The sequence below is a fragment of the Leucoraja erinacea genome, chromosome 13, assembly GCF_028641065.1.
Source record: "Leucoraja erinacea ecotype New England chromosome 13, Leri_hhj_1, whole genome shotgun sequence".
NCBI lineage: Eukaryota > Metazoa > Chordata > Chondrichthyes > Rajiformes > Rajidae > Leucoraja > Leucoraja erinaceus.
In genome coordinates, this window is record NC_073389.1 from 46,992,594 (window position 1) to 47,005,994 (window position 13,401).

A 13,401-nucleotide genomic window follows, 5' to 3' on the forward strand; every position below is an offset into this window, starting at 1 on the left:
CAGCCAGCAACAACTCTAGCCCAGCCCCGCTCCAACTCCAGAGGAACCCGGGTTGCGGATGAGGGGGCGCAGCTCGGGCAGAGCGAACTGCCACTTGTCGCCGTAGCGGATCGGGGAGCGGATTCCTCGCAGCTGGAGCGGGGTGGGCTAGAGTTGTTGCTGGCTGTGAGTCTCTGGGATCTCCGTGCTTGCAGTGGGCCTGGGAGTCGGTGTCCCGATGAGGGGGAGCAACTCGGGCTGTGGGCGAACTGCCACTTGTCGCTGTAGCGGCCCATTGGGGAGCGGCTTCTGGTGGTCCTGACGTCTCTCAGCTCCTGTCCAGGGGGATGGACGGAGACACAGCGGCTTTTGAGAATGGTGGACAATCACTTCCAAAGTTCTGCCCACACAGTCAGTACACCTCTCCTACACTTGTCTCCCGCACTAAGATCATCTCGCAGAGAATGATCCCAGCCTAACCCTCCCTATTCTCTCCTATTCTGCAAGAAAAAACTACATTGAAGACTCAAACTCGCGATCGAGTAACTGCCAGGATCGAGGCGCAAACTCGCGACCTTGTGGATATGAGCTGAGCACTCTACCACTGCGCCAGCCGTTAAAATCTACGCTAAAAATCTTCCATTCCGAAAGCCGAAAAATTCTGAATTACGAAAAGTGTCTGGTCTTTCGGATAAAAGGTTGTGCACCTGTAGTAGGATAGTATTTGTGATCAGAGCAACAAAAGAAAAAAACAAGAATGCTTTTATAAAATTTTGTCTTTATAGTTATGTTATAGTATAGTATATCTTTATTGTCATTTTCCTGAGTACTCACATACCCAGAGGAAACAAAAAAACGTTGCTCAACCAGTGTCCATTCAGTGTGCAGTAAAAAATAAATAGAAATAAAAATACATATATCATGAACAAATTAAACACACTACTCTCTACTAAACATCAACAGGCGTTCCGATCGGCAGTGGCACGACAGTGGCTCTGCTGCAGTGTGTCCAGGTTGGTGGTTGGTGCGCGATACTTTGGCAGGGGGGCAAAGTCCATTTATCAGTCTCATGTTTACATGAGCATTAAACTTCTTTCCAAATAAATTACGTTATGTACATGTAAATTTTAGAATCACATTCCTTAAAATTTGAAATTTTATTCTTTCAGTCAAAGTTCTTGTTAAATGAAAAAAATCAGTACAAGTGCACAACTTTTTATCCGAAAGCCTTGGGACCAGACACTTGTCGGATTTCGGACATTTTCGGATTTCCGAATGGAAGATTTTTAGCGTAGATTAGGTAGGTAGCGCGGGCGGCTTGCAAAGTCTGGAGTGGCTGCCTCCTCCCCGGAGACCGGGGAATCATTGCATAAATGTTAGTCAGTTAGTTTGGAGGGATTTTATGGGGTGGTGGTGGGGTGTGAAGGGGGAAACTTTAATTCTTAGTCCCCTACCTGGTCGGCGACTCCCAACATCGCGGAGCTGGGGGCTCCGTCCGGCCGCGGGTGGCGCCGGTTGGAGCTCCGACCCCGGCAACTCTACCCCTGGCTGCGAGGCGCTCCAAATCCAGCGCCGCCCGCGGCCGGACGCCCGCCGTCCCAGCTCCGCGAATGTTGGGAGTCGGCGGCCACAGCGCTCCGGAGCTTACCGCACGGCGACCCGGTAAGGCATTGCCCGCTCCCCGCTGGTATCCCAGCGCTGCGACGCCGCCGACTCCCAACATTCGCGGAGCTGGGGCTGCGGGCGTCCGGCCGCGGGCGGCGGTGGATTTGGAGCGCCTCGCAGCCAGGGGTAGAGTTGCCGGGGTCGGAGCTACAACCGGCGCCGCCCGCTGCCCCAGCTGGGAGTTGGCGGCCACAGCGCTGCGGAGCTTACTGCACGGCGACCCGGTAAGGCATTGACCGCTCCCCGCCTCTCCGACCAGGTAGGGGACTAAGAATTAAAGTTTACCCCTTTAACCCCCCTCCCTTCCACATAAAAGCCCTCCAAACTAACTGACTAACATTTAAGCAATGACTTACAGATGTTTAAGTGTCTCCCCGGTCTCCGGGGAGGAGGCAGCCGCGACAGCAGTACAGACCTGGGTTGACCGTGGGTCGTTTCGGTCAAGTTTGGCGCCAAACGCGAGCTTTGGTGTGCAGACGACATCCTGGGGGAAAATGGCTTGTTTTCGGAGTTTTCCGGTTTCCGGAACACCGGATAAAAGGTTGTGCACCTGTATGATCATTTTTTTCTGTACTCCAGATCACTATCAGTCAAGATGAATCAAAAATGTGTGTCCCATATTATTAGAATCAATCTGTTTGACCTGCATTTTAGTTCTGGATCATAATGCATTAGTCACATTTTATTCTAACTGTGAACATGTGTTAGCTTACAAATTGGAAAATAATACTTACCCAAGTTAATTTATGATGGTGCATTGGAAAAGCAAGCTGGTACATAAGTTCTAATCACGATCTTCATTTACTTTCTGAAGTTCCGCTGACTGCGAAACGTACATATTGGTTTAACAAATTCATGTATGAACTCTTATGTGCGAGTGGAACCCAGCTGGCCGGGCAGAATCTAGAGGGAAATGGACAGATGCCGTTTTGTGTCTCGACCCTTCATCAGAATCCATTTCTCTCCGCAGATGCTACCTGACCCACTGAGTTCTTCCAGTACTTTGTTTCATGCTAAAAATTCCAGCATTCGCAGTCTCTATTGTCTCGTAAATATGCTTCACAATTGCCAAATTTAAAACAAAAAAAGGAACATGAGAATGGAGCGCTGAATGCTTGTTTTACTCCATAAATTACAGTGTTCTATTTTGATGAACATTCATCGCATCAGTATGGAAGTTCACTTTCTGAATATGTCATGGTTTTGTGAAAATATTTGATCGCTCTAAATTGTTATGTGGTGAATAGATATCCTTAACAGGAAAAATATTTTTTGCATGTAAATGAGATGACGGGTTGCATGGTGGCAAAATGAATAAATACATTACTAGAGACTCCTTTTACAAAATACTGTGGAATCTGTACAAACGTTAGCTCCATTCAACGTGCTTTCAGAAAAGTGTATTCACGACTGTATTTCTTTTGAAATAAGTCCAGGTTGTTTTCTGGTGCAAGTCTATTTTGATGTATTATCATGGGTGACAAGTCCTTTTAGAGCACCAACAATGTAATAAAGAACAAATGCTTCATTTAAATTAGCAAAAACAGGCAACAGATCTGATTTGGGTAAAAAATACCTATGCCTACTTAATCAATGAAGGTTATCTGTATCTTCAATGACTGCTGCAAACAGAAGTATTTAGAGAGTAGATTAGAAAGATGAAACTTTTTAAAACTTAAAACTATCAGCGAAGTGCATCGTTCAGTATTTTATGTGTTATGTTTGCAATAGAAATTTTGGGATTTCTATTCAAAACATTATCTTGAGAGAATGCATACAGGTATCTCAGCACCTTGTGGTTGGAAGAAGAGATAAAATATAGAGCACCATTCTGCAGCACAAGAACCCCCAATGTTTGTGCCGAACCCCCAATGTTTGTGCCAAGACCTCCCTGTACATAATCCATTCTCCTAATACCATAAGCTTTTCCAAAAGTGTCTCAAATGCCACTATTATATCTGCCTCAACCAACACCGCAGGCAGCGCGTCCTCACCCCCTGTTCTATACCTTCTCATTATGTTATAAGCTTAACTCTGGTTTTCCTGCAACCTCCAGCAACGCAGTGAAAACAACCCAAGTCTGTCCTGTAACTAATACTCCCTAATCCAAACATAATTCTGGTAAACAACCTCTGCACCCTTTCCAGAGCCTCCACATCCTTCCTGTAATGAGATCAGATCAGGATGCGTTACGCCAAATGCGGCCTAACCAATGCGGTATAAATAAAGCTGCGTCATGACTTTCTGACTTTTGCACACAATACCACAACCTATGTATGCCATATGCCTACTTTACCACTCTATCTCTTTTGTTGCCACTTTAAGGGAGTTATGGTTTTGGACAAGATCCCTTTGTACATCAATGTTCTATTGTATATTTTTCTCTTACATTTGATCTCCTAAATTACAACATCTTGGATTTGCTCCGATTAAACTCCATCTGCCAATTTGCCATTTCTCTGCCCATTTCTGTAGCTGATCTGTATTCCACTGTATACCTTGACAGCTTTACTCACTGTCTGAGACTCCATCAATCTTCGTGTCATGTGCAAACTTACCTTAACCCATCTAACCCACCAAGCTATTTATATATATCACAAACAGCACAATCCCTGCACAGATCCCTACGGATTGCCACTGATCAGACTTCCAGCCTGATGAGTATGGTCCTTTGATCATGACCCGCTTGTCTTTCATTCAAAAAATCGAACTGTAATGGAGACCTTTGAGTATTTGGAAAGCTCCAAGCATATTTTTCATAACTTGTTAATTCAAATATGACCATAAACCTTTATTTACCGTGATTATAAAACTGCTTTGATTCAGAATGGTGACATGAATACGTTACTCCAAATAACCAAAGAAGGCTTCTTGCCGTGTCATGCGGCCAGAAGGCTTCCTGCCAGGCCCCGCAGCTGCGGACTGGGAACGCGGTTGGAGGCCTTTATCGAGGCTCCACGATCTTGATGCCGCCGCGGAGAGGGTCTAGGCCCAGCCAGGGCCTTGTGAGTTGGTAGGAGGTGTCTCGCCTCACGGGTCAGAGCCCAGGTCGGCGGAGCGGCTGTCGGAGCCCGCGGGTGGGACCCAGGTCGGCACCACGGAGGCCTCGGGAAAGGACTCGGTAGCGTTGTGGAGAGGTCGGTGCGATGGCGGATGATGGCACGATCATGAGCGGGGGGAGGGGAAGATTTGTCTGTTCCACCAGCTGCGAGGGATCCTACCACCAGTCAAATCTTCCCTTCCCTCTCCTGCCTTTCTGCATGCCACAAGAAACAGTCTCTCTGACTCCCTGGTCGGCTTATCGCTCCCCACCTATACCTCGCCATGCTCAGACACATTTCCCATTAACAATAGGAGGTGCAACATCTGTCCCTTCCCAACCTCATCTTATGTTTTGGCAGATAATCGCCCAATGGAATGAACATGGAATGTTTTGAGTTTAGGTCACCCATACACCTGTGTTCCTTTCCCACTCTCACCAGTCCACCCGGGTTCTCTCTCCCTTTGTTCACTTTTTCCCCCATTCATCCCCTCCCCCATCTGGCTCCATCGGCCCATCATTTCTTTTCTCATCTGGTTCCACCTATCACCCACCAGCTCCAGTTTTACTCCTCATCAGCACTTCTAACTGTGGCCTAACTTTTCTCTTTCCCCCATCCCAACCACCCAGTCCTGATGCCCAGTTCTAGATTCACAACATTGACGCATGCCTTTTCCTTCTGCAGATACTGCTGAACTGCTGTGTTCTTTCAACAGTTTATTTATGCTCATCATTCAGGTTTAATATAACTTGTATTGTTTGACCTGAACATTAAGGGACAGAAGTTTAGGGGGAATATGAGGGGGAACTTCTTTACTCAGAGAGTGGTAGCGGTGTGGAATGAGCTTCCAGTGGAAGTGGTGGAGGCAGGTTCATTGGTATAATTTAAAAATATATTGGATAGGCATATGGATGAGAAGGGAATGGAGGGTTATGGTATGAGTGCAGGCAGGTGGGATTAAGGGGAAAAAAAGTTGTTCGGCATGGACTTGTAGGGCCGAGATGGCCTGTTTCCGTGCTGTAATTGTTATATGGTTATTGCCTTGTCCTAGGTCTGCAAAATACTGCTAAGTTTCTCAAATAGGAAATATGCCATCATTTTTCTTGTGTGAAGCCATCCAAGACTTATTCATTGAGGATACACTTTTAAGATTGTCACCTTTTGATTTTCATTTAAAGTATTACATTTTTGATTTATTAAATTAACATTACATTAGTTTTGTACATATAAGACATCAAAGATCGTACTGGGGTGGGAGGGGGAAAGACGGCTGTGGAGGCCGTCAATGGATATTTTAATGGAAATTGGCAGATTCTTCATTGGTAAGGGTGTCCGGTTATGGGGTGAAGGCTGGAGGGTGGGGTGGAGAGGGAAGGATAGATCAGCCGTGATTAAATGGCAGGTAGAGTTGATGGGCCAAATGAATGTCCATAATGTTCATTAGTCCTTGAACTTATGAACTTGTGAAAGAGGTGACAAGTTGTTAATTAAATTTTACGAATCTGACAACATTTGGATAATGTTGATTAAACTAAGGCATTTAAATATGGCTCTTGATACTGCATGTAATCACATTGCTTTTGAGCTAAGGCCTCAAATAATAGAACATACATAGAACTATAAAGCACAGAAACGGGCCCTTCAGTCCACAATGTCCCTGATGCCAAGTTAACACGATGCTAAGTTAATTTCCGCTGTATGCATGTGATCTAGATTCCCCCTTTTCCTGCAGATCAATGTAGCTATGGAAAAGCCTCTTAAATACCATTATCGTATCTGGTTCCACCACCACCTCTGGCAAAATGTTCTTGGTACCCACCATTTTCTGTGTAAGGAAAACAAATGCTCAGCACATCTCCTTTAAACAAGTTCCTCTCACTTTAAAGCTATGCCCGCTAGTCTTTGACATTTGCATCCTGAGAAGAAGGTTCTGACTGTGCACCTCATAATTTTATATACTTTTGTTAGGCTCTCCTTACCTCCAACTCTCCAGAGAAAATAATTCAAGTTTGTCCAAACGCCCATTTTGGCTAATACTCTCAAATCAAGGCAGCATCCTGGTAAAGCTCTTCTGCATCCCCTCTACAGCTTCTATGTCCTTCCTCTAACGGGGTGACCAGAACTACACACACTGCCCCAAATGTGGCCTCGCCAAACTTTTATAAAGCATGTTTAGAAAAGTTTGTAAACATGACCATCTGATTATATTCAATTATTTGATCACTGAAGGCAAGCATACCATATATTTTCTTTACCAATTTATCTACTTGTGTTGCCACCTTTAAGGAACTTTGAACTTGGACCATAAATTAAATTCCTGCTGAACATCAAAGCTATTAAGGGTCTTGCCAATAATTATATACTTTCTTCTTACATTTTGACCTCCCAAAGTGCAACATTTGCTCAGGTTAAACTGCCAAATCTCTGCCCATATCTGTCACTGATCTGAATCCTGTTATATTCTTTGATAGTCTTTCTCACTCTGCAACTTTGATATAGTCATTCAAATTAAATGAAAAGAATTAAAGATAAATGCAGCAAAATTGGATGTCACTGTAATAATATTATTTTGTTTGTAATGACATTTCCCAACCACAGAACATATTGCATGTTACCTTAGACAATATAGAGCATGTTGCTATGTGCCATATGCTAAACCCCGTGGTGAATTTAAATGATCACTTTTCTATCTGTTCTATTTATGATTGAGAATATTTTAGAGTATAATTGAGCATTTCATATCCAACAAGCAGTCCAAGGCCCTGAAATGCAAGCTATTCCTAAAATTGTGTTCCTAAAGTAATTCTTGTGTATCTAGCTACATGAGCATACTTACTTTATCTGATAAGTGTTTTGGATATTGTCACCAAAATATTCTTGGAAAATACTTTTTGGATTCTGTGATATTTTGAAGCAGACTCCAAAATTATTGGATTAATAATTTCAGTCATATGCTTTGTCCACGATGAGTTCTAATTGTGACTGTAACCGTTCAGGTCCAGTTAGATTAATCCAATATCATAAATTATGTTAAGGACAGAAATATTTTGGGTTGAGCTAAGGCATTCTTATTTAGGGGATGGGTGTGATAAATCAAATAATGTGGATGAACAGTAGTAGTTTGCTCTAATTTAAAATGCCAAATTGAGAGTTACCTTTTGTTTTTAAACAGTTGTTTTTAAACTGGTGCATTTCTAGTCATAGTCAGAGCAACAGACAGCACAGAAACAGGTTTTTTGGCCCACCGAGTACATGTCAACCATGCATTTTACACCAATGCTACATTTAATCCCATTTGTTTTTCCACCTCACCTGCACACTAGGGTGGCCATTAGTTTACCAACCTGGACATCCAGTGCTTTCAAAATGTTGCTTTAGTTATGAAATTATGTGGAATTTTGTTGGCTGGAGTCTTTAAGAAAATGATTTAGAAAGCTGCTTTAATGTTAGCAGGAATAATTTTAGTTCAAATATTATGTTCCAGTAACTGTAAACTGCTTTGTTTCTTTAATGGTGAGTGTTTTATTTAGATCACTTACATGACTAAAAATACCTTGCAGAGATGATTTAAAATTTGTAGCTGTAACTGATGTTGCTTGTCATACTGCAGGTGCATGGCATATTTTCATTTTTGTATTGACCCTTCATACTGTGGTTAATCTGGCCTCTGAAAGCTTTCACTGTAGAGACCACATCTTAGCCAACAAAGCTTACGCAGATATCTTTTAATTTCACTAGAAATGGGCAAATCTGTTATCTTGTAAGATAAGTTCATTACTTCCCCTGGAGATCCAATAAACATTTATTGAATTTGATTTGACACAACGGGAGTTGTATTCCACAGAATGTCAATTCATGTAAGGGCTCCTTTGTGGATAGTGAAATCAGATCAGGATCAGAATGGGACATTTTTTCTACATTATGCTACCATGTTTCTGATATGCATCCAGAGCAAATTTTCTTATAGCCTGGCTGTATGTACCTAGGAATAAAACGATGTAAATTAACATTGTTTAATACATGTCCAGATTTACTGAGTAAACGTAGTAAGCAGACCTGTTTGTAAATATTGATAGAATACTTTAACTTGATTATGTAACATTTTGCAGAGCCTAGTTGAAGCTTTGTAGAAGCTGATGATTTTTGATAGAAGGAAAGCTAAACTATAAAATCCATATGTAGAACCAAGCACTCAACAATACAATACAATATAAAACTGACTCGTGTGCGAGTGCCATCTGATAGGAAACTATTATGTTTACATTGCCAAACACGTTTTTATCAATTCAAAGCGGAGTGATTTTTTGTTTGTAAGGAGAGATGAAAGACATGCCAATGCATGGACTAGCTTTTGATGGCAAAAATAATAGATGCGCTGTATGGAATCGATATCTTTGAAGAAAATGCAAAGCAGCATAGCATGATACAAATTTGATAGGCAGGTCCTAGAGTCGTGCAGTAGTACAGCATGCAAAACAAAGTTTTTCATGGTAAATGTGTAAATAAGCAAATGTTACCAGAAATGGCCCCTTCAGCTCACCACATTCATGCTGCCCATCCACTTAATTCCTTTTACGTTTTGCCTGCATGAGAAGCAGTTGGAAGTCTTGATTGATATGTTTCTGCTGAAATCTCCACAGGCAGGCTAAGAAAAATAATTATAGTTTCCAGATTTGATACTCAAACCTTGCCTAACTTATTATCAGCTAAAAATTTGTCGTTATTTTGTTATTTATATATGCAGTTACCAGATCACCAGAAACTATCTGTAATAACTCATATGTAATAATGAATGACTTCACTTAACCCACTGTCTGAGCAAAAGAGAGCATGTGTTTCGGTAATGTGGTTAGAAAGCAGTTATGATCAAATGTATATAATGGAGTAATTTGTATCTTGAAATGTCCAGGTCAGTAACTACAGTGAAATAGCAGAGAATCCCCTGAGAAAGATGTCTAAATCTCCCAGCGTGTCATCGTCTTCCTCAATGTGGGAACAAAAATGTTAATTTTATGACTGAAGCTTTTGTACATAAAGTCTCAATACTCCATCATGGATACTATCTACTCCTGAGGTCTTGTTCTTCAATTGACCCATATTCTTTTATGATTTGTTAGTTTGAGGTGGCAGTAAGGCTGGGCTGAATGGTTTGCTGTGGGAGGTAGTCTGCAACTTCTATTGAGTTGTCTGAGAAGAGTTACCATTGCTAGGCCCTTGAAGCATGCGACATTGATTTTCCTGCAAGAGTTTCCATTACCACTGTTGTTTTGGGATCTGGCTAATGGAGAAAAAACATTAGGCATTAGTCACTTCTTCATTCATTGGAACTGTCATGTTAATCATGATCTGGATATTTTGATTTCTCATTTCAACAATGATCCAAGCTAAAGAATTTATTCCTTGAATCAGTGTGTTGCCATGATGTCTTGTGCTTGTCTCTATAACAAACTGGAATGTTAATGATGTTAAAACCAAGAATTTACCAGTTATGGACACAGTTTGAATAAGTTTTCTCCGCTCCTCCCTTGACAACTATCTTTTCAGAAAATTACAGTTAGAACAGAACAATAGAGCAGAGGAACAGGCCCTTTGGCTCACAATGTCTGACGTGATCCATGTACCTCCATTCCCTGTATATCCATGTGCCTATCCAAAAGCACCGTAAACACCAATATTGTATCTGCCTCTGCCACGACCCATGGCAGTGTGGTCCAGGCACCCACCATTAAAAAAACTGCCTTGCACATTTCCTTTATGCTTTACCTCTCTCACCTTAATGCTATGCCCTCTAGTCTTTGACATTTCACCCGAGAAAAAAAGGTTCTGATTACCCTGTCTATGCCTCTCATAATTTTATTTACTTCTATCTGGTCCCCCTGCAATCCAATTTTGCCCAGCCTCTCTTCATAGCTAATGCATCCTAATCCAAGCAGCATTGTGGTAAATCTTTTTTGCACCCCCTCCGAAGCTTCCACTCAATCTTAGACTCAATGCCCCAACCAATGAAAGCAAGCATAACATACGCTGCTTTTTCCACTCTTTAACTGCTTATGCTGCCACTCTTGGGAAGCTATGGGCTTGGAACCCAAGGTCCCTCTGTACATTAATGCTGTTAAGGGTCTTGCCATTAATTGTATACTTTTCCCTTCGACGTCCCAAAGTGCCACATCTCACACTTACTCGGATTAAACTCCTGCCATTTTTCAGCATATTTCTGCAGCTGATCTATGTCCTGCCACCACAACCCTCTTCTATGAGTAAGCTAGATCTAAATCCAAATGACCAATTCCATGCATCTTAATTTTCTGAATCGGCCTACCACGAGGGAATGTATCAAATGCCTCACTAAAATCCTTGTGGACAACATCCATGGCCCTATTGTCATCAATCACCTTCTTCACTTTCTCAAAACGCTCAATCAAGTTCTAAAGATATTACCTGCCATGAGCAAAGCTGTGTTGACTGACTATTGAGCCTATTTTCTTCTAGATGTGAGTAAATCCTAACCTATCTCCAATAGCTTCCTAATCACTGACATAAAACTCATGGTCTATAATTTCCAGGTCTATCTCTATTTCCCTTAAACAAAGAAACTCCATTGGATACTCTCAATGCCTCTGGGACCTTGCTAGTGAAGAAACAAAGATCTTCAAGGCCTCTGCAATCTCTTTCTTTCCTCTTTAAATATGCTGGGCTAGATCCCATCAGGTCCTGGGGATTCATTCATCTTAATGCGTGTTAAGAGCCCCCAACCCCACCTCTTTCCTGATATTAAATTATCCTATCAGCATTCCCCACACTGATCTCATTGTCCTCCTTGCCCTTGGTGAAAACAGATGCAAAGTGCTCATTTCAAACCTCATCCACATCCTCTAACGCCAAGTATGAACTCCCTCCTTTATCTTTGAGTGGTCCCACCTTCTTCCTTTTCTTGTTCTTAATGTATGTAAGAATCCATGGGAGATAGATTTTGGCCCTTCTAATTGCAGACTTGAGTTATTTCTTGCTTGCTTTATTTTTCTCAAAGGACCTGTCTGATTTTAGTTTTCTATACCCTTCATACTCTTTTTTTGTACAAAGTTTACAACTTCTTTGGTCATCCAATGCTCATTTATCTTGCCATCCTTATCCTTCCTCCATACTGGAACATATTGGTCCTGAACTCTGATCAGCTGACATGTCAAGTGTGGATTTATTTACTCAATAACTGTTCCCACTTTACTCTTCCTAGTCCCTGCCTAATAACGCTGTAATCTGTTTCACCCTTTATTAACCTAGTTTATTATCTACCCCCAAGGTCCAGATTTATGCTTGTACATGGGTATCTTAAAACCTATTGAGTTTAAATCACTGTTCCCAGAATCATCATCCACTGAAACACCAATCACCTGACCAGGCTTGATTTTCAATACAAAGTCTAGTATGGCCTCTCTCCGAGTTGAACTATCCACATAATATTTCATAAAATCCACATGGATACACCTAACAAATTCTTCCCCTGTAAGCCTTGGCACTGTGCAAGGCCCAGTCAATATGGGAAAGTTAAAGTCTCACACTATGCATCTTTCTGTAATCTGTCAATATATCTGTTCCTCTATCTCCCAGCGACTATTGGGAGGTCTATATAATTCCATTATAGTGGTTGTATCTTTCTTATATTTGAGCTCTACCCATATCACCTCAGTGGACGAACCCTCCAGTATGTCATCTCTGTGTGCTGCCGTAACATATTCCCTGATTAGTAGAGCAACTCCTCCGCCTCTTTAACATTCCATTATATCGCATCTGAATCATCGAAATTCTGGAATATTGAGCTGACGGTCCTGTGCCTCTTGCAACCAAGTCTCCGTAATGGCCACCACATCATAGTTCCAAGCACTGATCCAGGCTCTGTTCAACTGCTTTATCCACGATACTTGAATTAAACAAACATCAGCCCATCAGTTTCACCATGTTCTTTAACCTTTTCCTGCCTGTCCCACTAAGTGGTCCTAACCTCTACATTCCCATCAGTCCTTCCATTTGTTCACCTACTCTGGGTTCAAGCCCCCTACCACTCTACTTTAAACCCTCCTGAGTGACACTAGTGAACCTCTTGGCAAGGATGTTGGTCCCTGACACATCATTGGGCATCCAGCTGAACATTTACACACGTGATTTATAACTCTTCCTTAGAATGTATTTGTAAAGCATTTTCTTCAGTGGGCGGTAGGGAATGTTTTGGCTTCCTACTGCTGTTATTCTCTCTGTTGTATGTGAATACCCTGACAATGCTCTTTTGAAGTCCTGCAAAATTTGGTAGTTTGTCCGGGTCTTGAAAATAAATGTATCTATCAGTAAGGTTGAAATAGGTCACAACTCGGGTTCTTATTAAATCTTTCCCCTCTGAACATAAACCTTTGATCTCTAATTTTTGACTCTCCCCTTCCCACGATGCTGAAATCCAGAAGGTTGTTGAATTCAATTGCATAATGTTGGATGTACTAAGGACATTTGCTATGATGTTTGGACACTGAAAGTTAAAAATATTTCCTAATAAATTAAGAAAGGGTGCCAGAAAATAACCCCAAAGTCATGTACTCGTGATTATTGGAATATATAGAATCAAGATTTACATATTTTACCAAAGTTCAGAAGTGCCAAATAACTTCATTTATAGTATTGCATCAGAACAGACGCGCTAAAAAAATATTATTTTTGAGTATTGCCATCAATT

The 13,401-nt window shown here is 41.8% G+C and overlaps 1 protein-coding gene across 7 annotated transcripts in view; it reads left to right on the plus strand.

The window, feature by feature from the left end:
- dyrk1aa (dual-specificity tyrosine-(Y)-phosphorylation regulated kinase 1A, a) overlaps positions 1-13,401 on the plus strand; it is a 113,020-nt gene that overhangs the window by 22,902 nt on the left and 76,717 nt on the right. The gene's annotated exons all lie outside the window — the stretch shown is intronic.